Raw genomic sequence first — 24,046 nt, 5'->3', positions numbered from 1 at the left:
GAAACACTTGGCATTTCCCACTTACTTTGTTCAGTGCTCCTGTGCTTTTTTTGTGTTTGAAGAAGTTGAGTAATGTCATTTTGGCCACCATGAGCAATTGAAAAACGTGCTCCACATGTTTGACATATAACCTGCCTGTTGTCACTGACTGAAGAGTCCTTTTTCAAAAACTTAAACTGTTCTTGACGGTTATCATTAAAAGAACATAGACTTTTTAAACATTTCTGGAACAAAGATAGAACTTCATGTGACTGTAACCTTGCAGCACTTCACACCCAGCACTGATTCAGGTTCCTCAGCAACTGTCGCTGCTGACACCTATCAGAAATTTGACCACAAAAGAATTTTAGTGTGAGCACAGTAAGCATTTGTAAAACTTAATTACTCACTGGGAGAAGGAAAAAAACAAAACAAAACCCAACAGACTGACAGGGCCAGACGAATACCCAGAAACCAGCTACTTCTACATAGGCCCAAGAAGGCCAATAATTTAACACCACTTGTCATCACTTAACTCAAATCCCTTCAGCACATTATGAACAAGCTACTACCTATACTGGAACACGATGCTACATTCTGAGAGCCTCTGGGTGATAGGCAACCACCTAACCTCAGGAAAATTCTCATTTTCAACCACACGCCATGCCACAGAAATACTAATCCTGTAACTTTTCCCTGCAACAAACCCTGTTGCCAACTCTGTCCACATATGTACTGTGCAGACATCATCACTGGACCTCAGCACATCAGTTACACAGAACAAACATCATCACAATTATAGAACTCACAATGCACCCCAACTAATGCATCAATTTATTATCAAACCTCTGGTAAGCAAAACATTGCTTCTAACCAGGAAATAAAAATGCAAATATGATACGAAAACCCTACAATTGGCAAACAGCAGCAGTGGCTATCGTGAGGAGTAATGGAGGTTGACAGAAGAGTTTTGCCTGTTGAACTCCCTATGTGAAGATAGCCAGGTAAGTTGACTGCAGATAAGCCAATTATAGCTACGCAACTGCCATAGCTAGAATTACGTCTGCAATCTACTTACTTGCCTAGCGTAGAGCAAGCCTGAGGTTCAACCCGTCAGTTCTCCAAGACAAGAATTTTTGAGACTAAGCCACACTTGCAAAACTGCTACTGTCAAGGATGACTTTAATCTTCATTAAAAATGGCCTCAAAACAGCCATTCACCAGGCCAGTTTTCACTCTCTGTGAGTAACAAAAGTTCCTTTCACAAATTAAAGCCTGGTGTTTGCAAAATCTCAGCTGGCAAGATCAAGTGGCGCACTCGGCTTTGAGATGATGGCATACTTGTCCCCTCTTGCTCCTGTCCTTCCTCGAGCCTCAGCCTTCCTGGCTCCCTCTGTTGTGGAGAGCATGTATTGACGTACAGTACATGTCCTCTGGCCAGCAGCTGCGCCTGTGCAGGAACTACGGGACAATTAGTCCCTTTTATAAAATAAGTCAGGATGCCTTTTTGGCATCCCAAATAGGGGATTGTCCTGCCAAAATCAGGATGGGCGGTCACCCTAGCAATGAGCAGCAGGCACATCCTTTTATAGGGTCGGGGGCTAGCCATGTGATGTGGTTGGGTGCAGGAAAGACCCCCGACTGCATTGTGCCTGTGAGGGATGGAGGGAGGACCCCGCACAAATGTAAAGCACAGAAAAGAAGTTTCTTGGCCTCTCATACAAGCACAACCTCCCCCAACAGCCTAGCTGCCATGTGGTGTGGTGGAGCAGGGGCTGGTGCCAGCGCAGAAAAAAAAAGTGCTCAGCTAGCAGAAGTAGAGAGAGAACCATAGCTGAACTAATAGCAAAGAAAGAAAGAAGTTTATCAGCCTCTCATGCAAGCATGAACTCACAGCCACACTGATAGCAAAGAAGGAAAGACACAACCAGAGCTGAACTAATAGCAGGCAAGAAAGAAGTTTCTCAGCCTTCTGACACAAACACGACCCCACTGCTACGGGCTTCTTGGCGCCAAACTCAAATTCACAGGCTTTCTGTTACCTGATTCCTGTGCACCTGGAGAGCAGTGGAGATGGAATTGGACAGAATGGAGCACGGTGAGGTATAGTGGGATACATACTGGATACCTCTGGAAGCTAATGAATACTAGTCAAAGATGTGGCACTTCCACACTGGCCTTTATTTGAACTTTTAAATTTGAACTTGATGCTACACCCAGCTAGTTCCGACGATATGATGATATCGATATTAGTGATTCCCTTATTTGAACTAATGGTATTTACAGTGAAGACAGCAACATTTTAATATAAAGCTAATGGACTTAGATTCAAATTTTATCTCATACTGCAGACATAACCTCTGTTGGAAGAGATCTTACAACAAATCTTCTGTCGACAGATTGCAGCCAGACACGAAAGCGGACTGCTCTGCTGATCCACTCTGTTGACAGAGAGCAGTCAGACTGCCCAGCTGTTCCCTGTACAGAATGGCCAGCTGGAAGTACAGCAGACAGGGCTGCATGGTGTCCCAGAAGCACTGGCTGTTGACAGAGGTCTCCCTGGAGCATCCACCCTGGCTTTCCTTTGACAGATTCTGTTGAGAAAGGTGTTCTGCCTCCTGGGGGAAGGGCAGAACACTGTCGATGGAAATGCTGCATTCTGTCAATTTATTGTCAACAGAACACATTTGTAATGTGGACGCTTTGTGAGTTCCATCAACACAACTCTCTAGTGTAGACACAGTGTATTGGATTTTGTGTGTGTCTTGGATCCTTCCCTGCCCCACTTATTGTGTGGATACAATTCAAACAGATTATCTTGGTAGCAATATTTTAGATGGTTAATTTCTAAAATACTTCTCTCAGACAGGTTGAAATTGTGATAGCTCGGCATCTGGGAGGGTGGGCATTAGATAATGTCCCATCCCTAGAAATTTCCTGGTGTCTTGCCATTTCATTACAATATAGAAGAAATAAATCGGGCTTGTCTATTGAGAATATGGTCTGAGAGGCTGTGAGTTATTTCAAGAGTTTTTCAATAGTGGGCCAAGTTGGTCCTGAGTGAAAGAATGTGTGGACGAAATGTTTCGGTTTCCAAAGTGCTCTTAGTGATACTGATGACATTGCATCTACAAAGAGGGTCTTTGCCCATGAAAGCTCATCATCCAAAATATTTATTAATCTATAAGGTGCCACAGGACCTCTTGTTGTTTTTGTGGCTACAGAATAACATGGCTGCCCCTCTGATAATGATACTGTGAAATTCTGTATATTTCAGTTTGATAAGGTAAGACCTCCTTTAGATATTGCTAATTGTCATTTAAGGAAACTCTCCCTCGTTTAGTGTTTGTTTTTCCTTAGCAAGTGTTTTCTCTAGTGATTGTACTTTTTTTCCTTGCAGGGATAAGCTACGTGAGAATGTCTTTGGAAGTGCAGAGTAGTGCCTTTGGGTAGATATAAATGTAAGCATCCCAAGAGTGAGAGGAGTGGATTGTGTTATTTTACTAAAACAGGCCAGATTTTTCTGTAGGTGGAATGACAGAATTTTTCCCCCTGACAACTGTGTATACAATCTTTCTTCCAGTGATAGAAATCTAAATCCATTGGGTAGCCACTTACATTGAAAATATGGGAGATTATGTTTTCCAGGAGAGTGGCTCTATAAGAATACTTTGTGTTCATGTATGTTATTTTTTAAAATTACATGTGTCACCACATTATTTTAGGAATTCTTGAGAGAGAGATTTGGGGTGAATTGAAATAAACGAGGAGGTCACCTGTAAACAGGCTTATCTTTATGTTCATGGAGATCAATTTTTATACCAGGGATATTAGAGTTTGTTCAAATGGCTATGCAGACAGTTACTGGTTTGATTACCATTACACATGACAGGTGAAAGTGTATAGCCCTATATGTCTTATATTTTTAATTTCATCCATTTAGGTTGTATATTATTTATAAATGTTTATTCCTTTTGGTTGTTGGGAAGATAAGTTATGCAGGACCTAAGTTGCAAAAGAAAATCCCAGAACGTGCTATTGAACATCTTTTCTAAATCAAGACAGGATAAGCATGTCTGTTTTATGTCATTATAATTAGTTGGAAATACTTGATATACTTTTACAATTTTTGATGGCTGTTCTATTGTTAAGTACCTCTGAATTAATCTGCATAAATAATACAGAGGACCAAAGAATATTACTCTTGCTGGATGTACTGTTGACAGAATTTTGCTGTTCTAGGGAATTCATTGCTTTTTTTGGGAACTCAGTCAGAGTGATGTGATTTAGGTTTCAGGATGTCCGTGGTAACATGCTTATATATACATTATAAACAGGGAGTGATGATATTATTGCATTTAAAAGAGACAGGGAATAGCCAGTCAGCCTAGCTGCTTTGCAGCTTGAAGTTTTTTTATTGCTTTTTTGATTTTGCCCTGGGAGAGGTGCTCTTCAGATACTAAGACTATTTGGGGATAAGTGTAAAACCTGTGCCAGGCCTGAAAAAAAAATTATCTAGCGTCTACTAGCCTGAGGACTGAGCCAATCAGCCAGAATATAAAAGTCTCAAAGCGCTACACTCTTCTCTTGAGTTGTACACTATATTTAATTGCTCCCTACTGTCAATCAACTTTCTACTAAATACACTTAAAATATGGAATGTGTTATTAGGGCAGGTCAAATAGCAACCTACCTCCCATACTCCAACATATTTGTCGAACATACAATTTGATTAATTTTCCTGGTATTTTCTGTATAATGTACACACTGCTATTTGGCTAACTGAAGAGCTGGTTGAATATTGCAGAAGAGAAGCGTTTCTCGTTATTTGATGAATATGGCTACTCCATGGAGGTTCACCATGACGCAATAGAGCAGTTTAGGATGGGAATGAAAAGTGCTCATAAAAATGGGAAGTTAAAAAGCAGATGCCACAAAATCATTTACATTTCTGAAGTGTAGTAAATGCCGATTAGTTCCACCTCTGGCCTTTCGTGTCATTCTCATCTTTAAAAATATTTTTCTTAGTTCTTTATAATTTCACGTTGTATAGGCCTCCTTTGTTCTCTGACTTTATTTGCACTTCTTTTCACCTTAATCTCCATCCTTAAAGTTGTCTTCTAAGTGTCATCTCTTTCTCTTTACCATCCATACCTTTCCATTTGTTACTTCAGGAACCAATTTCTGTCCTTACCCTGCCAGTCCTCTCCCTGTTTCCTTTATTGACTACTCTTCTGCTAAAGGTTGACTCTCTTGTTGCTATAATTAGACTTCTGTGCCACAAACATCGGTGTGGTATATTCTAGCACTCCTGAGCATGCTACTGTGATGCATTTTGGGAATTGCACGATTTTAGGCAGATGGCACTGCTGCAAATTTAAAGGTTGGAAATAAGAACCTATAATGTCACCATCAAGATGTGTCTTTGATCATGAGATATTGCTGAAATGACAGTGAGCAGGATTTGGTAGGGCCTTTAGAATTTCCTTTGAGTGGTTCCCAGATTGTGGTGAGTAGTGACTACTTCTTCCCAAATATTATCCGCTGTGGCTCCTGCCCAGATAAGATTCAGTTCTATCATGTTCTGTTCAACATATGCTGAAAGCCAGTGCTGAAGTGGAGGAGATGATGCGGGCACAGTGTCATCAATATGACAATGACACCCAGCTCCTCATCTGACCCAGACACTGCTGTCTCCAGTCTCACTAGTATACATCAGAAATTATGATGAAAGTTAATAACAAACAGCTCAACCTAAAGAAGTAGGAGGAGAATGCTGATCAGTAAGAGGAAAGATTTTGAGGCCTTAGTTAAAAATATAATGATTCCTTTCTCTGAGATAATCTGATCAGCTATCGCTGAATTGGTCTACAGTCTGAAAGTCTATTATTTTATTCACCAGAGTAACATCTTTTCTCGTTTGTGTTGGAAGAGTCTGTTCTTATTTATTTATTTATTTATTGGCTTTATGGAACTTGCCTCAACAATCCATGATTTTGTAATATCTTGATTTGACAAATCCAGGTAACACTACCACAGGCTATTTGTGAGAGCCATTAGGAAGGTCTGTACTATTCCAGAATGCAGCCACCCGTCTTTTGAGTAAAGTATGTCAAAATTCACACCTCATTCTTGATTTCTATTCCCTGTATTGGTTCTCCATTGACTTTCATATGAAATTAAAGGGCACTAGTTCCTATTGACAAAATCCAAATTCATCGAGGGTCACTAGGGCAGCCTGTAGCATGACCACATCATCTGAAGGCTGCTGCCGATCGCGCTTTCTGGAACCATGAAACTCCATATTCCAGAGATGAATCTTCTGGGCGCTGCTAACTGGATATTTCCAACGGAGGACCTACACTTTTGCAGTGCATTTGCTTCCAAAATAAGTTTAAGCATGAGCCTTTCCTCGTTTTGTAAAGAGCTTCAGGACACTTCCTTTTTTGCCCAGGCCTCACTGATTCATAATACGGAAGGGTAAACTTTTACCTGTTTGATCCGATTCCTCTCAATCTTCTTTCTTCAGACTGAGAGTCTTGGGGAGCATGCTGTGTCAGTCTCCCCCTTATTTGGAATGCTAGGGGACAACCCTGCTCCTCTTGAAGTCAGTGGATAACTCTCACGGACTTCTGAGATGCAGGATTGAGGGATGAATAGCCAAATCCAAACTATCAAGTTGTATCCAGATAGCACAGAGAAAGGATTGTTTGCATGACGGATATAAATAAGAATATGAAGCTTTTTGTTATTCTATGACTCACATAATAGAGTATAACACGTTTCTACAAGAAAAAAGTAGACCAAATAAGCTCTCTTTCGATTAGTCACATTCTTCCATTCCTATACCTATCGATTACGGTTAAACTACAGCGCCTGTCAACAGAAGTCACTGTCAGAAGAGATTTCCCAACAAAGCTTCTGTTGGCAGAGTTCAGCCACACACAAAAGCCAATCCAAAGAGTGCTCTGTTCTTCCATCAGAGTGGCTGGGCTGCCTGGCCGCTCTCTCGACAAAACAGGCACCCAGAAGCACAGCAGAAAGGGCTGTCCATTGTTCTGGATGCCCTGTCTGCCAAGAGAAGGGCCCCCCAAGCTTCCACTCAGCCTTTTTGTTGACAGAGTTAGTCGACAGCAGTGTTATGCCTCATGGCTGAGAGGCAGGACACTGCTGGCAAAATTGCTGAGTTTGTCAACAAACTGTTGACAAAACACTTTTTTTATGTGGGCATTCCACAAACTGGCATTTTGTTGGCAAAACTCTCTAGTGTAACCGTAGCCATAGTAAATACCAACATTTTCCCTTTCAAGTACTAATGAATAAAGGGTGACACGACAAAGGGACGGTTTATGATACCCATATTCATGCTATGTGGTACTTAACTCCATAAGAATTCTGACCCTAATTAAAGAGACTTCTTATGGAATAAAATCCTGCTTAATATAAAATGTATCAGAATCTGGCCCTAAGTAGTTTACAGAATGGTAGATAAAAAACCTTGCTTTCTCTTTGTCAGAATTGATTTATAATTAGTTCATTGGTAAGCATATATAGGTTTGTTCCTCTAAATTTTCATCTGAAATCATACAGTTCAAATACGTTTCCTTTTATATTACTTCAGCAAAGGGAGGCAAGCCTGGTTTACTACCCTTCCCCTCCTTTTGTGATTTCCACTTCTTTTCAACAGTGTGGATCTCTGAGCAAAGTTTGTGCTCCCTTTATCTACTTTGGTCCCAAAGCCTGTCTGAATATTTTCTTTAAAAGGGTTGGAGTGCCAATGTTTTTCCTTAGAACTGTCAGGTGAGGGTCATTCCAGTGAAAAACTCTCAAGTGAAACAATAAATTCTCTGTTGCCCTTGTCCTGCCATCATATGATAGCAGACGTCCCTTGCTGCTTGATTGCCCTCCCCTACACATTCTTGCTCTAAGCCTCCCTATGTGTTCCTCCCCTTTCAGTAACATAAATGACAGACATATAAAACAAAGGATACACTTGGCAATTTATCAAGCTGAAGCTACATCAATCTAAAAAGCTCAACAAGAAACCAGAATAAACCATGAACAATTTCCTGGTGTGAAAGTTACCTAGGGAATTTGTAGTAGTTCATACTGCAGTGTCAATGTGCTGTCTGCCTCAATCTTTTCAAATAAAATGTCTGGAAAAAGCTGCTTTTTTGAATGGTGCAATTAAGCATTAACCTTGAAATCAGGCAGCATTTTATCACGTTAGCTAATTTGCATTTAGCTGTTAGGACATCAGCATAGTTTTGGAGTCTTGGATCCTTTGCACTTCATCTCTATTTATAACTTTCAGATTTATGGCACATGTTTTAGTAATTTGTAGTTCTGAAATGACAGATTTTATTTATGAAAGAATGTGAAAGCTGGACTGCTCTGTTGCATATGCTGTATAGTACTGCCAGTTACCTCAAGAAAACACTCGTTTTTCTTATGACTTCCCTTTTAGATGTCAGCCGTATTTCTGAGATACTTTAGAGACAGAATGAAAACAGCTAGCATAGTGGAAAGGTTTGGTGTTTAAATGAATCAGATCATATTTTAAAGGTATTGGTAATTTTACTGAGAATTATTAGTGCAATCACCAGTTGCAATTATACACTGATGGGAGCTGTAATTTATAGCAGAAAACTGTATCCCCTCCTAGATTAAAAAGATGAGTGATATTGGGATATAATACTCAACGTCAAAGGCTAAGATCGTGGCCTATCAGAGATCACCTTTTCAATCCAATGGACAATAATTTCTCTAAAAATTAAATGCTCCAGTCTAGAATATGTGTTCTGTATACCATTTAACATGTTTTTTGTCTCGGACCTGCTGCTGCTGCTGCTTTAGTGTCCCTCTACTGAGGCATTTCTATTTTAGTTTACGGGGTCATGTGATCCTCTCAGCCAATAACAGAATTCCAGAAGTAATGCCAACAGCCTTCTTGGATAAATGTAAGTGAAAATAGCTCTCAGTTTTTTTGCAGTTTCTTTCCCTCATGCTCACTTTTACATGTTGTTTTTACTCAAAACATTGCTGCGCACACATCATGGTGCCCATGGGAATGCTTAAAAAGTATTGTTATAACTCTTTTTTTCTGATGTCAGTTTTTATTTACTGTTTCTTTGTTTTCCGTGTCCTGCAAAAAGCAGCAGAAATCCAAGGCAATGCATTTCAAATATTGCCATTAGGTATGAAATAAGTGACGAGTGGAAATCTCTTATGCAGTATTTAGTATTAAATGTGCCATAGCCTGAAAATTACCCTGTGCTTAAGCTCTAGACACAAAGTCTCATAACTCTCTGACAAAATTGATCAGCTTGGAGAACTATTATAAATGAAATTGTTAGCTCTCTTGATCCTGTCTCAACCAACTGCATTAAACAGAACAATTAAATAAACCACTGAAAAGCTGAAAAAACTTCATTTCAGTGAAATAAAAAATGCATAAAAAGAGAGAAAATGTAACATCTTTGGTTGGGGTTGATGTATGTATTATTTTCATGAATCACAAAGACTACATGGTACCCTTCAATAAGTGCATATATTGTGCTTTGTTCCTAATGATGATATTTACTTAAAGGGTATGATATTTATATAGTGGGCATAAAAAGTTTTTTTCTCTTTCTTTTCAGTTACGGGCACATTCTTGATCGGGCACAAAACCTGATCTGAGGGTTTTTATTTGGGGACCAGCTTTTCCATTAATAGGATTCCTGGGACAAAATTTTCCATTTAATAAACAAAGGTTATCTCTGAATTATTTTTGAACATTCTTTTCAGATAGTGAGCCCTTTTTGAGATGATTCATATTTGTTTTCCTGGGTAGCACATACACAGGTAGTGTCTACTTCATTATTTCAGCAGACTACGAGCACGCTTCGTGAATTTTGCAAGTGTCATTTTTTGGCCGCTTTCAATTTTGAAAGTCAGTATTGGGTGATACAATTAAGTAGTTTTGGGCTTTACATTGAATTGGGAGGTAAACTTTGTAGGGGGAGTCTGATCCAACACCCACTAAATGTAATTGGCAGCTTTCTATTGACTCAATGGCCTTCATATCAGGTTCCATGTTGCTGTGCTTTTAGGGCCATCAGAGCTTATATTACCTTATGCATTTATTAATGTATAAAATTAATCAAGAGGTATATCTCGAGTACATATAATGAATCAATCTCACAGAAGAAAAGTGATTAAAAGAAGCCGAAAAGCATCTTAGCATTTTTCTTTACTGAACAGCAGACAGTGACTCTGTGCAAGTTAGTTCTGTTTAACTAGTTGTGACAAGCTCATAATTTTTGGGATTTTTCTTTTTGATTTTTTTGTGACAGACTTAATATGAATAGGTTTTTTGCCTTAATTGCTTAATTTGAAATGAAAGGTGCGTATATTATTTTAATACAGTACAAAACAATAAAACAAAAAAATTCAGAAAAAGCAGGTGTTGTGGAAAACAAGTGAGAGGTTTTGGAATCTTTATAAGGAAATAAATGGGGCGAGAAGTACATTTTTTTAAATCTAGCTCCTTATTTCAGTGCATGTGATGAAAGATAGCCATGTGTTCAGCTACCTGTTGTATTTGATTTAAGTATTCCTCTGTGGTGCTAGAAGCAAAAATACAGCAACCATGCACTAGTGCAGTGGTTCCCAACATTTTGACTAGTACAGATCCCCAGTTGTGCCCCCCCCGCCAAACCATTCGCAGACTCCTATCAAAGCCCATTCTAGCTGCTATGTACACATCATTAAATGAAGATGGAAACCACAACGTAGATTTTTGGACAATTAATAACATTACTGAAAGATATTTAATTTAAAAATAAGAATTGATTGAAACTTTGCAATTTATTTAAAACTTATTTTCTATGATCATTTTTATTTATCTTTTATCTGTTTCATGGAACCTCTGCAGTACCCTCATGGACCCTCAGGTGTCTGTGGACACTAGGTTGGGAACCACTGCACTATATAAATGAAAACCAATTAGAAAGAGAAGACTGTTTGCATTATTCTGGTTGAATGAGCTTCAGGAAGGAAAAGATTTACTAATATTTTGAGTGTGAAATCAGGAGCGATTGTATTTGATGGTAACTCTGTGTCCAAGTTCAACAGGCTGGGAATGGGAATGTAGTCATATATTCAGTTATTGTCGTTTTAGCGAATAGGGTTGTTCATAAAATTTTAAAGAATACTTCTAATCTTATTTAACAAAACCTAACCTTTCGTTCACGATCCTGAGCAATTTCACCCTGGTAGTGAGTGTCCTCAACTCCCACTGACATCAATAGGAACCGAGGATAGTCTACACTGTGTAAGAGTTGCTCAGCTCTTACCAGAACAGGAAGTCTAATGTTAACCTACCCAGAATAGTGAGTCAAGTCCCATTAAAAGCAGGAAAACATCATGGTGTGTCTACACTACAGTGATCTTAAGAAAGAAGCCCTTCCAGAAGATCTCTTCCCAAAGAACTTCTTTTGAAAGAGTGTGTCTACACACAGAAAAAGTGGATCAAAAGATTGATCAACTTTTTGGATAGAAAGGATCCACGCACCCCCGCTCTTTTGAAAGAATGGGCCAGGGATTGAAAAATCAGGCACTAAGACAACTGCTCTGTTGGAGGGGAAAAAAAGGCCCATGGAGCGTCTACACAGGTTTTCTTTTGAAAGAAGTTTTCGAAAGAAGGTGCTCTTCCTGAAATGGGAGTGGAAGAGCACTTTTGAAAGGAGCACCATGTTCTCTTGATTCTATTTCAGAAGAATGCTTTTTGTGTATAGATGCTCCCCTTATTTCAAAAAATATTTCAAAAGAACTTGCTAATGTAGATGCAGCCTATATCTCTAGTTATTCAGCACAATGGTATCTCAACACTTCCCTACCTACCATATTTGAATATAACTGCTTATTGCACCAGGGAAGATGCATGGCACAGGCTGAACAAGGATTTTAGGAGCTAGCAGAAGAAACACTAAGAGCTGGGAAGGGAAATGAGGAGGTACTTTTCAGATTGGCCATTATAAGTTAGAGGAACATGCTATTGCAGAAGAAAGAAATACACTATTGTCTTGACAGTCACTTGATAACTAGTAGGATGGTTTCCTGTCACTCTCCTATTTGTGAATCTGTTGATGGCTGGACCAGTTGAATTCTGGAGCTGCAGGTCTTATTGCAGAAGAGGCAGGTGCTGGTAGCTGTTGGAGGGGTGCATGGCTGTTTTTGGTGTTCTTTTCTCTTTTTTTCCCTCTCCTCAATTGTGCTGTGGTGGACCTCTTAAATTGCGCCACCCCCTCACAGATTATGGTTCTCCACTGGGGCACTCCTGGGCAAGGTTAAGAACATAAGAATGGCCATACTGGCTCAGACCAAAGGTCCATCCAGCCCAGTAGCCTGTCTTGTGCCCCAGAGCGGGGTGGACCGAAGACAATGATCAAGCGATTTGTCTCCCGCCATCCATCTCCAGCCTCTGACAATCAGAGGCCAGGGACACCATTCCTGCCCTGTGGTAATAGCCTTTTATGGACGTAACCTCCATGAATTCTCAGCTCTCGTCCCCTATTACCACTCCTCTACTTAAGATACATTGATGACATCTTTATGATTTGGACCCATGGTACAGAGGCTCTAGAAGAATTCCACAGAGACTTTAACAATCTACACCCCACCATCAACTTATGCCTCGATTACAACATGCAAGAGATACATTTCTTGGACACTACAGTACTAATCAAGGATGGCCTGATCAGTACCACACTGTACCGAAAACCTACTGATCGCTATACTTATCTACACCTTTCTAGTTTCCATCCTGCACACGTGACTAGATCCATTGTGTACTGTCAAGCTCTTAGGTATAATCGCATTTGCTCTGATCCAACTGACAGAGACCAAAAACTACAAGAACTTTACCAAATATTCATAAACCTGAATTACCCACCAGGAGAAGTAAAAAAACAAATCGACAGGGCCAGACGCATACCCAGAAACCAGCTACTCCAAGATCGGCCCAAAAAAGCCAAGAACAGAACACCACTGGTCATCACCTACAGCCCCCAACTCAGACCACTGCAATGAATTATTAAAGACCTACAACCTATTCTTAATCAGGATGCTACACTCCAGAAGGCCCTGGGTGACATGCCTGTTCTCTCCTACAGACAACCTCCCAACCTCATGAGGATCCTTACTAACAGCCACAGTCTATAACCCAGGAACACCAGTCCTGGAACCTTTCCCTACAACAAAGCCCGCTGCCAGCTTTGTCCACATACCTTCTCTGGAAATACCATCACTGGACATAACCAGGTAACTCACAGAATCACGGGCACCTTCTCATGCTCATCTACTAACATCATATATGCCATCATGTGCCAACAATGCCCAGATGCTTTTTATTTTGGACAGACTTCTAACTCCCTTAGACAAAGGGTCAACGGGCACAAAACAGACATCAAAACACTCCAGATCCACAAACCAGTTAGTCAACATTTTAATGGAATGGGGCATTCTGTCAATGACCTCAAGGTATGTGTGTTACTGAAGAGAAATTATCGCTCCGTTTTAGAAAGAGAAGTGGACGAACTGACACTTATATTCAAATTCGGCACATTAACACATGGTTTAAATTGTGATGGGAACTTTCTGTGTCACTATAGGGGCTCGTCTGCATACTTGACTGAATCTAATTCTTGATCTTCCCCCCCACCCCTCCACTCTCTGATTTGCTCACCTTGATTATCTTTTTCTGATTTGTCCTCCTTGCTTACTGTTTTTGGTTCTCTGTGTCTTAAATATTGAGTCTGTTCTGGTCTGGCTATGGTCTGAAGAAGTGGGTCTGTCCCACGAAAGCTCACCTAATAAACTATTTTGCTAGTCTTTAAAGTGCTACTTGACTGCTTTTTGTTTTGAATTCTCCCAAGTGTCGACACCGATGCCACATTTTTTTGTGTGTACCTTCAGCATGTACTTAAATCGCTTCATCTAGCTCCCCACACCCCTCCATCCTTCCTTCAACTCAGAAAACAGAATCTGTTTTGGAAGGCACTGATCAGACATCCAAACCATGTGACCAGTTCCATAAAGTTGTTGGTGAATAATAATTGCTTCAGTGCTGGTCATGTTCAACTCTTCCAAGACGCTAGTGTTTGTGTGCCAGTCCTCTCAAAAGATATTTAGGAGTCTCCTGAGGTAGTATTGATGATATTGTTCAAGTGCCTTCAAATTACACTTGTATGTTCAGGTTTCATGTGCATACGGTAGTGTTGGAACAACCATGGTGCACTGTACAAGGAGATTTGTCTTGGCACAGATGTACCTATGCTTGAAGACCCTTTTTCTCAGGTGGGTGAAGGCAGAGCTTGTACAGCTCAGATGATGTTGGATTTCCATGTTAATGTTGACTTTCGTAGAAAGATAGTTCAAGGTACAGGAAATTCTCCCCATTTTCCAGAAGTTCTCCACTGACTTCAATAGAAGGTAAATGAGATTATCCTGTTGGTAAGGGTTGATGGAGCACCTTGGTCTTCCTGATTTTCAGAGTGAAGCTAGGATTCTTGTATGCTTTGGCAAAGGTGCTTAAGATGGTCTGAAGGGCTATGAGAGAAAGAGCAGTGACTGTGTTGTCATCCACATACTGGCGCTCCATGATTGAGGTTGTGATGGTCTAGCTTTTAGCCTTCAGTCTCCTGAGATTGAAAAGTTTCCTGTTCATTCTATAGACAATCTTCATATCATCTGGAAGCTTGCCAGCAATGTAGTGAAGTGTCATGATGATGAAGATACTGAACAGTGCTGGGGCAATGAAGCAATCTTGTTTGACTCCCATTTTGACCTTAAAGGGATCACTTTGGGATCCTTTGTTGCTCAACACTTTGGCAGTCATGTTGTGAAGCAGCCTCAGGATGCTAATTAATTTTTTGGGGCAACTGATCTTTGAGAGGATGGTCTGCAGAGCGTTATGATTGACTTAGTCTAACACTTTGTTCAGGTCAATGAAACTCATGGATAAGACTTGGTTTTGTTTGCAACATTTTTCTTGCAGTTGCTGCGTGGTTAATATAATGTCCATTGCCTCTTGGAATGGTTAGAAACCACAATGAGATTCTGGGAGAATTTCTTCTGAGAGTGTCAGGCAACTGTTATGAGTGCTTGTGCACCAACACTAGATACCGAAGATGACATGAGGAAGTTCTACACCCAATTGGACGCAGTCTTGATCGGCATTCCCAAATAAGGTTATTCTCTTGGAGAATTTCAGTGCCAGGGTCAGAAAAGATGTGAACCTCTGACATACTATCATTGGAAAAGGAGTCCATAAGAAGCAACTCCAGTGGGGTGCACCTCCTTATTAAATGTGCTGAACCTATGGTTGTCATCACAAACACCCTCTTCTGCCAGAAAAACAAATTTATGACCTCATAGCAACATACTTGATTGAAGCACTGGCTCCTCATAGACTGTCATATCCACACTTGGGGTCAGCATGATGTCCTCACATGTGCAGTGACTACCACTGATGACTGCTGGACTGATCACTACTTTATTCAATGTGTGATTCGGATTGTCAGTAAAGTGATCTGACAAAAGATCAACATACAAGGCTTGAAGGACCCCATCATATGAAGTCATTTCCAGGTAGTGCTCCAAAGGAAGCTGCCATCAGTACTCCCTGAAGATATGGAAGAACACTGATGTCAGCTGAAAAATGTAGTTTGTGGAGAAACAATTGGATACCAGTCCAGGAAGCATCAGGACTGGTTTGATGAGAATGATGTGGAAATTGAATGTCTGACTGAGGCAAAAAGGAAAGCCTGTAGGGACTGGCAAAGTGACATCAACGGCAAAACAAAGAGAGAAGAGCATATCAAGACAGATGTCCAACTTAAAACAAGGACTCTGAAAAACCAGTGGTGGACTGAGAAGACACAAGAACTCCAGCATTTCCCTGATATCAATGATACAAGAGATTTTTTTCAAGGCCACCAAAGCTCTTTATGGACCAAGAAACCGTGGATTCAGTCCCCTGAGATCAAAGAACGGTACCCACCTCTTGAAAGATAACGTAGCCAGGGCTTCTCACTGGAGGGAGTGCTTTTATGAACTCTTGAACTGCCCCTCCACTGTGGCCCTAGAATCTCTTGACTGAATCCCTGAGCGACTGCCTAGGGCAGGGGTTGGCAGCCAAAAGAGCAAAAAGAACCATTTTTTTAACTCACTAAAAAAACTCATTAATTCAAGAGCCAAAATGCATGTGAATATGAGAAGGTCCTTGATAAACAATGTCAAACCATACTTTTTGTAACCCCTATTTTAAGAACAGCACACACATATCCCAGAATGTAATACACATATTAAAGGGGAAGCTATCCAATGGTTTGAGATCACATATCGTTTGCTGTTGAGATATGAGTTGTTCATTCTTCAGCTTTTAGATGTTCACCAAAATATTGAAAATAATCAGGAGAGGCTTTTTATTCATTTTGCTTTGCAATTATAGCATTAGGAGCCACAAAAAAGGCCTTAAAGAGCTGCATGTGGCTCCGTAGCTCCAGGTTGTAGACCCTTAGCCTAGGGACAATCTTGCAACACTTCCTATGCTGAGTGAGGTCCAAGCTGCTACCAAGTAATGAAGAGCAACAAGGCAACTGAACTAAATGGAATCCCCACTGAAGTCTTCAAATGAGGTGGGCCAGAACTCCACAAACAACTCCACCTCCAGAGTCTCAAGATCTGGAATAGGGAAGGGATGCCAGGGAGTTCAGGGACACACCCATCATCAGTTTCTTCAAGAAGGGTGAGAAATCGGACTGTGGAAACTATTGTAGCATCTGGCTCCCAGCAATAGGTGGGAAAATCTTAGCTCAGATCTTTGCAAATGGACTCTTGCCACTCTCCAAAGAAATTCTCCCACACTGTTGTACAACCTTGTTGAATGCGGTCCAATTCAGTGAGCATCTGGGGTAGGGAGGCAAATGTGAATCTGGCAAGTCTAAATAAATAAAACAGCAAATAGAGTGACAAGCAAAGTAAAACTATTTTTGTATATAAAATGGAAACACCAAAGCATGAAAATACAGAAGGCTTATTTAACTTGCTACCTTAAAGCATTTACAGATAGTAATACATAGAATATCAATTTTAAATAACAAACAGATAGTGAATAGTTTCAAATCAAATTCTGTTTGGAAAAGCAGATTAGATTTCCTATTTTTTCTTCCTCTGTAATCTTAGCTTTCGTACTTCACTTACTGACCTCCATTCTGAAGTCACATTGATTTCAATTGGATATGAGTACTTATTTAAAGTGAAGCATTAGTGGAAGTTAAACACAACTCAATCCCGTTCTGCCCATCTGTGGCTCAACCCCGCCACCTTGTGTAGCTCCAGCTCATCCCCTGTGGCTCCAGCTTACCCCCTTTCCTCCCTGCATGCGACTCCAGCTCAACCCCCCACAGCAGCCCCAGCTCAACTCCACCCCCCTCTCCCTGCGGCCCTAACCCACCCAAGACTTACCCTCCCCTTTCTGCCTCCCACAGCCCCAACCCACCACCAGGCTTAACCCTCCCCAGCTGCCACCCCAATCCCAAGATTTACCTTTCCAAAGGAGCCCCAGGTGCTCCTGCTGCTTCCCTGGCTGCAGAACATGCATTCCACCAGGGAAAAAGCCCCCCCGTCCCCCCCCCCCGAATTACGCAAAATTTGAGTTATGTGAGGGTGCATGGGAACACAACCTTCCTGTAACTGGAGGGACTACTGTATTTAAATTTGTCTATGAATCAGGCCCTATGTTGTGGTTTATTAGTAACAGAGACAAAGTTTAAAAATATGTCCCGAACTTGACTATCTCTTTTGACTGAATTCTTTCAGTCTGGCTTCTTCTGCAGTGACGACACCCTTGGCACAACGTGATAGGAGTTCACATAGTACTTCTTTCCAGATGGAAGTTCACACTAGACTCCTCTTGTGGTGCATCCAATTCTGTTTGGTCAGTTTTTAAAGCTGTAAATTGTATTCATTCTCATTGTTTGGGACAAAATTAACACATGCTAAGAAATCAGTATCTGTGTCAACTATTCAGTTAGCACTCAACAAGCTGGTCTGAGAAGGAAAAGAAAGCTTGATATGTCATCTGTGGTATTCTAAATTATACTACTTGATATTAAACATTTGGTAAATGCACATGGTACAGGTACATTTCATTTCCTTAGGAAGTGGGTTGTACCTTCTATATATTCTGTCATGAGCAACGTGGCCTTTTGATCTCTTGGTATAAAAATACTGTTTTTCCCATAATAAAATATGCTTAGTATAGTGGGGTCTCCTTAACTGCATTAATAACTTCTTACATTATGCTCATACTGCATTTTGGAGATGTGATTGAGGCTGCAGCAGTATGGACTGGCCCAGACTACTCCATCACTGGGCCCAGGCTAGCATATACTTATGGGTCCCTATCTGCTAATGTAATCCATTATACTAACTTGCAATGCTTCTTGCTCAAATTTGCCCCAGTCACTTCTTTATCATGATGGTCAGGTGGCTGGGACACACTTGGGTGAGTGGGTGTTGTGAAGTGTTGCATGGGATTGCAGCATTTCCCAGGTTGGGGCCAATTATGAAAGTGGGAAGTCCATGCCACCAGCTCCTCCATGAATTTCCACTGCACCCAAATTTGGGTCCTAATAAAATTGCCCAGTGTCTAGTTTTTGACTGGAACACCTGGTCAAAAAGGGCCCCAGTGGCTCCGGTGAGCACCCCATCCCCTCCCATAGCCCCCTCCTGCACCCAGACACCCTCCCAGAGTCTCCACCTGCAACCCAACACCCTGCTTCAACCTGGAGCCCCCTTCCACACTCTGAGTCTCTCAGCCTTCCCACTTGGCACACAGCCCCCTCCTGCAGCAGCCAGAGACCTGACCCCTTCTCATGTCCCAACGACCTGGCCTAGGCTGGTGAAAATGAGCAAGTGAGTGTGGGTGGGGGAGCGCAAGTGATGGACAAAGAGGGGGATAGAGTGAGCAGGTTTGGGACACTGGAAAAGGGGCATAGCAGGAGTGTTCTTTTTTTTGCAGTTAGAGAAATGGCGGCCCTAAGCCCTAGACAGGTGCCTGGTTTGCTTATCTGCCAATCTGGCCTTGAGCATGCAGAGTGGTAGCTTGAGCATGTAACCAGGGCCCTGGATTGGTAAGGTTAGTCCGTACAGTCACCCAAGTTGCCATGGCTTCACTGCTATCATTACTGGAACTGGTTTTGCTCTAGCTAGATCAGCTCAGCTCAGCTCAGGTGTCTCTACATGGGCTACAGTCACATCTCCCATCTGCAAGCAGACATACCCTCAGGTTTCAAATTTTGCCTTCCTGCACTTTTTTTTTTGACGGGGGGCGGGCGGGTCATCTTTGTTTCATTGCTTGGGATAATGAGTCAGTAAATAAGGGGATGAGGATCAGACTTTGATCACTGGAGCCATATTTTAAAACATTCACAATTATTTTCAAATGAAAACTCTCACTTGATTTTCTTAGGAATTTGATTTCATCATTGGAAACAATTTCTAAGTTAACTGTAAAGTGCATGTTTTGCATTGATATTCTTTCTATATCGGTTGCCTGATATTTTCTTCCAGCAGCTATGGCTTCACATGATTTGCGAATCACCCTTTGACAACAGCACAGGGTTTCAACCATTAAAACTAATAAAATTGTACAGAAATGAAATAGGGTGATATAAGAGAGCTTTAGAACTGCACTGAGAATTCACTCTGCTTTGTACATTTTTTAACCATTTTATCAGCTATAACTCTCCATTCAGTTCTATAGCAGATGTTTCAAAAAATCTTTAAGAAAAAGTCATTTTATTTAGGACATTTCCATTAAGGAAGGACTTGAGGGCCTGTTCCCCAGAGGCTGGTGTGTGTCTTCGCATGCTGCACACATGCTAAGCAGGACCTAGGGAACCAGATGGTCTTCTGTGGTGCCTGGCCGGCTGTGGCACAAGTGGACAAATAACCTAAATAATTACAACTTGTGACAAACAACCAGCCAGGCACTAGAAAAAAATCCATCCAGACTGGTCAAAAATGGGTCAGGTGGCAATCATGAATTTTATCAATAATATGTAGATTTCTGTTAAATTGCATGAAAGATTCACATAATGGTGGTTGAAGATTTTTGTAGTTCTGTATTGTCCGTCACCAAACTGTCCTCCAGTTCTCTGACAAAATGGGTCGAATTTTATGGCCAGTTTTGTCAGGACAGTTTATGTGCTTTCTTATTTTCCATCTGTATGATCAACCCATATGTAATAAGCCTTTCCAGAGAGGCACCTACTGACGAGATCACAAGTGGAAGGAGTTTTGAAAGCCACCATTAGTTGGATTTTAATTTTCAAATCCAAAATCAGGGGTGGCTTCCATATGTGTTTAATTTTATGAGCCCTTTGAAAGCTTGTGCAGGTGCAGGGTAAATGATTGTGGTTTGTCAGATTTGTGTTTTTGAGAGAGGCGGGCAAAACTAGGTTTGGTCGTGTGAACTAGCGAACAGGGATTTTGCTTTCAAAACTAAAACTGGGGTCTTAAAGCCAGATCCAGTTTTATCTAAACCCCTGACCTTGGGATGTGGAGTTCAGGTTTTGGGATCATCTCTATGCATGGAATTCTGTTTCTAATGTAATTATTTGTTATATTACTATAATTAAGCAACTCCCTAATCCCTTCCAAGAATACCACAAAACTCAGAGAGCTCTGCTGCCTGCTGTATGTTTATCCATGATCATTGCCAAGCAATATCCCTCTACTGCCAATAAATCATTCTATTTCTATTGCTGTTAACGATTTCTGGCTTTGTGTAAAGGGCCCTTTTAATATAGGTACTGATGTCCTGCCTTATATCCCATTTTTGGATGAGAAGGAAAACAGAGATCTTGGCTGCTCATGGGTGCTAAAAGTCCTATAGCACTTTTCACAAGAGTGACAGTTTTAACACCAGTATCCTGGGCAATTTACAATATGGATTGTGCCAGCTTGAATTCTCTTTGAAGTTCCCGTTAAATATGTTTCACCTGGATTCACTTCTTGTACTAAACTGTTTGTCAAGTTGCGATGAACTGTTAAACAGCTGATGTACTCTGCGCCAGACATAGTTGCATGTCAGTGATGTTTGTATGTACAGTGATTCCTCTATATATAACTTTTTATATACTGGGGATTAATGACACTAATAAATATATTTTTACTATTTTGTTAGCACCTCATTTTCTTGGAAAGTCTTCCTGTCAACAATGCATTCCGTATTATTTCTTCATTTTCATAATAAAGTATTTTTAGCTTGGGGAAATATTTGATTTAAAGGGAACAGGGCACAGGCACATTTTATCTTCTTGAAGGATAGTTGGCACAGCACTGAGGTGTTTTTTTTTTTAATACCTCATTTTTTTTCTTTGAGCTTTCTCTCTCAAAACAGCAACATCAAGGATACAGTTTCCCTTGTTTTACAAGGAGATACTTTTTAGAAATGCAACAGAGAAAAATAGCCAAGTGCAACAATCAGTGGGGACTCAAGAAAGCAATGATTCATGTACCATGAATCAAGAACTGAAATAAATGGTGCTTTGGTGAAAATGTAGACAAATCATGTGTAATGAAGGTTTTGTTTCTTACCTAATGGATATATCCCAGGCTCTGTCAAGGAAACTACCAAACAGATTTGACCTTCTAAATCTCAAATGACTGACAGCTAGACAAAACACTGACAATTAATTAATTATGTTCAAGACAGAGATTTTAGGCCTGGGAAATGTAATACATTTTGTCATTAACAAATTTCTGTTTTCTGTTGCTTAACCATGTAGCATCCTTGAACCCAAGCTTTGGATTTGTAAAAGAGCCAGGGAGTTAAAAAACTGAAGCAAAACAAGAAGAAAGTGTAGGGATCTTTACTAAATATTGAACACTCATTTTTCCCAGAAAAAAATTAGCTTACATGTAGTCCAGGTGACTGAAAGTTGATGACATGGTGAGCCTTGTGAAATTGTTAGGATCCCACTCCAATATGACATTCATATCAGAAAATGCCACCATTACTATCTGTACTTTTGCAACTTAAGCAAAGATGCCGAAGGTTGAACGGGCCTGTTAATTGAATGACATTATCATTCACTTGTGTGGGTAAAACCCATTTCATCTGATGGGGTTTTACTCAGGAAAGCTTGTGACCTAATACATTGTTAATCTCTAAGGTCCACAAGACTGTTTGTAATTTGTGAAATTACAGACTGACACAGCTAACCCTCTGAGATTTTATTCTCATTCACGTAAGAGCAGGTCAGGACTTGAGGGGTGATGGTCATGGAATAGGGGAATCTGCAATTCTTAGTTAATGCCCCACCTGTTCTGTAGATAGAGAACTTTTTGTCTCCTAGTTTTAGTGCGGTTCATGATAATATACATATAAGAAGAGAGAGCACAAGAGCTCTCTGGAGGACTAGTTAAGTTATAGCACCTTCTCTGGCCTTTCCATGTGTGCCAGCTCTGTCCAGAGGCTCCACACCATGGTTCACTGCAACCCTATCTATGGTATATCCCTCCTTATACCTTGTGCTGGGGCTTGCAATAGGGTGCTTAGAAGGCAGGCTTACAGCAGACTTCTGCAGTGTCTGTATCAGGGGAATTCTTTCCTTGTGACTATTGGTTTCTTAAAGTCCTTTTTTAAATAGCTTATGGGGCCAGAAGGGACTACTGTGAGTCTAATAGTCTGTATAATACAGGCCATACAACTTCCTGAATTAATTCCTGTTAGAACTACAGCACATTCTTTGGAAAACCTTCCTATCTTAATTTATAATATGTCAATGATTGAGAATCTGCCACATTCCTTGGTTAGTAGTTCTCACTGATAAAATTTTGCACCTTATTTGTACTATGATATTGGCTAGTGTCAATGTCCTGCCCTTGTATCTTCGTATACCTTTATGTGCTAGATCAAAGAACTCTGAGATCAGATTTTTGTTCTCCACACATAGGTACTTACAGATTGATCAAATCATCCTCAACATTCTTATTGTTAAGCTTAACAGATTGGTCTTCTTGTGTCTTTCATGAAAAGGGATGTTTTCCAGTTGTTTAATCATTGTCATGGATCTTCTTTGAACCCTCTCCAGTTTATCCACCATCTTTCTTTTTTCTGTGGACACCAGAGCTGGATGCAGTAGTTCAGTAGTAGTGGTCTTACAAGTGCCCCATAAAGAAGTAGTATCTCTTTACTTCTACTCAGTAGCCTCTTGTTTATATATTCATGGATTGCATTAGACTTTATACGACACGTTGGCTACGTCTACACATGCACGCTACATCGAAATAGTCTATTTCGATGAATAACGTCTACCTGTCCTCCAGGGCTGGCAATGTCGATGTTCAACTTCGACATTGGGCAGCACCACATCGAAATAGGCGCTGCGAGGGAACGCCTACACGCCAAAGTAGCACACATCGAAATAAGGGTGCCAGGAACAGCTGCAGACAGGGTCACAGGGTGGACTCAACAGCAAGCCGCTCCCTTAAAGGGCCCCTCCCAGACACAGTTGCACTAAACAACCCAAGATCCACAGAGCCAACAACTGGTTGCAGACCCTGTGCATGCAGCATGGATCCCCAGCTGCAGCAGCAGCAGCCAGAAGCCCTGGGCTAAGGGCTGCTGCCCACGGTGACCATAGAGCCCCGCACGGGCTGGAGAGAGAGTGTCTCTCAACCCCTCAGCTGATGGCCGCCATGGCGGACCCCGCTATTTCGATGTTGCGGGACGCGGATTGTCTACACATGCCCTACTTCGACGTTCAACTTCAAAGTAGGGCGCTATTCCCATCCCCTCATGGGGTTAGCGACTTCGACGTCTCGCCGCCTAACATCAATTTCAACTTCGAAATAGCGCCCAACACGTGTAGCCGTGATGGGCGGTATTTCGAAGTTGGCGCCGCTACTTGAAAGTAGCATGCACATGTAGACGCGGCCGTTGTCTCCTTAAAAGCTCATGTTCAGCCATTTATCAGCCATGACCCACAAGTCTCTTTCAAAGTTAATG

At 41.0% G+C, this 24,046-nt stretch overlaps 1 protein-coding gene across 1 annotated transcript in view; it reads left to right on the top strand.

Moving 5' to 3' along the window:
- The first annotated feature begins 8,923 nt into the window (after positions 1-8,923).
- Positions 8,924-24,046, top strand: part of ESR1 (estrogen receptor 1) — a 234,988-nt gene continuing 219,865 nt past the window's right edge. Inside the window, exon 1 of the mRNA XM_074990365.1 lies at positions 8,924-8,939. The gene's annotated coding sequence lies outside the window, so the exon portion shown is untranslated. The remainder of the gene's footprint in view (positions 8,940-24,046) is intronic.

The sequence above is a fragment of the Carettochelys insculpta genome, chromosome 3, assembly GCF_033958435.1.
Source record: "Carettochelys insculpta isolate YL-2023 chromosome 3, ASM3395843v1, whole genome shotgun sequence".
NCBI classification, from domain to species: Eukaryota; Metazoa; Chordata; order Testudines; family Carettochelyidae; genus Carettochelys; species Carettochelys insculpta.
This window is presented reverse-complemented; position numbering and strand designations above follow the sequence as displayed.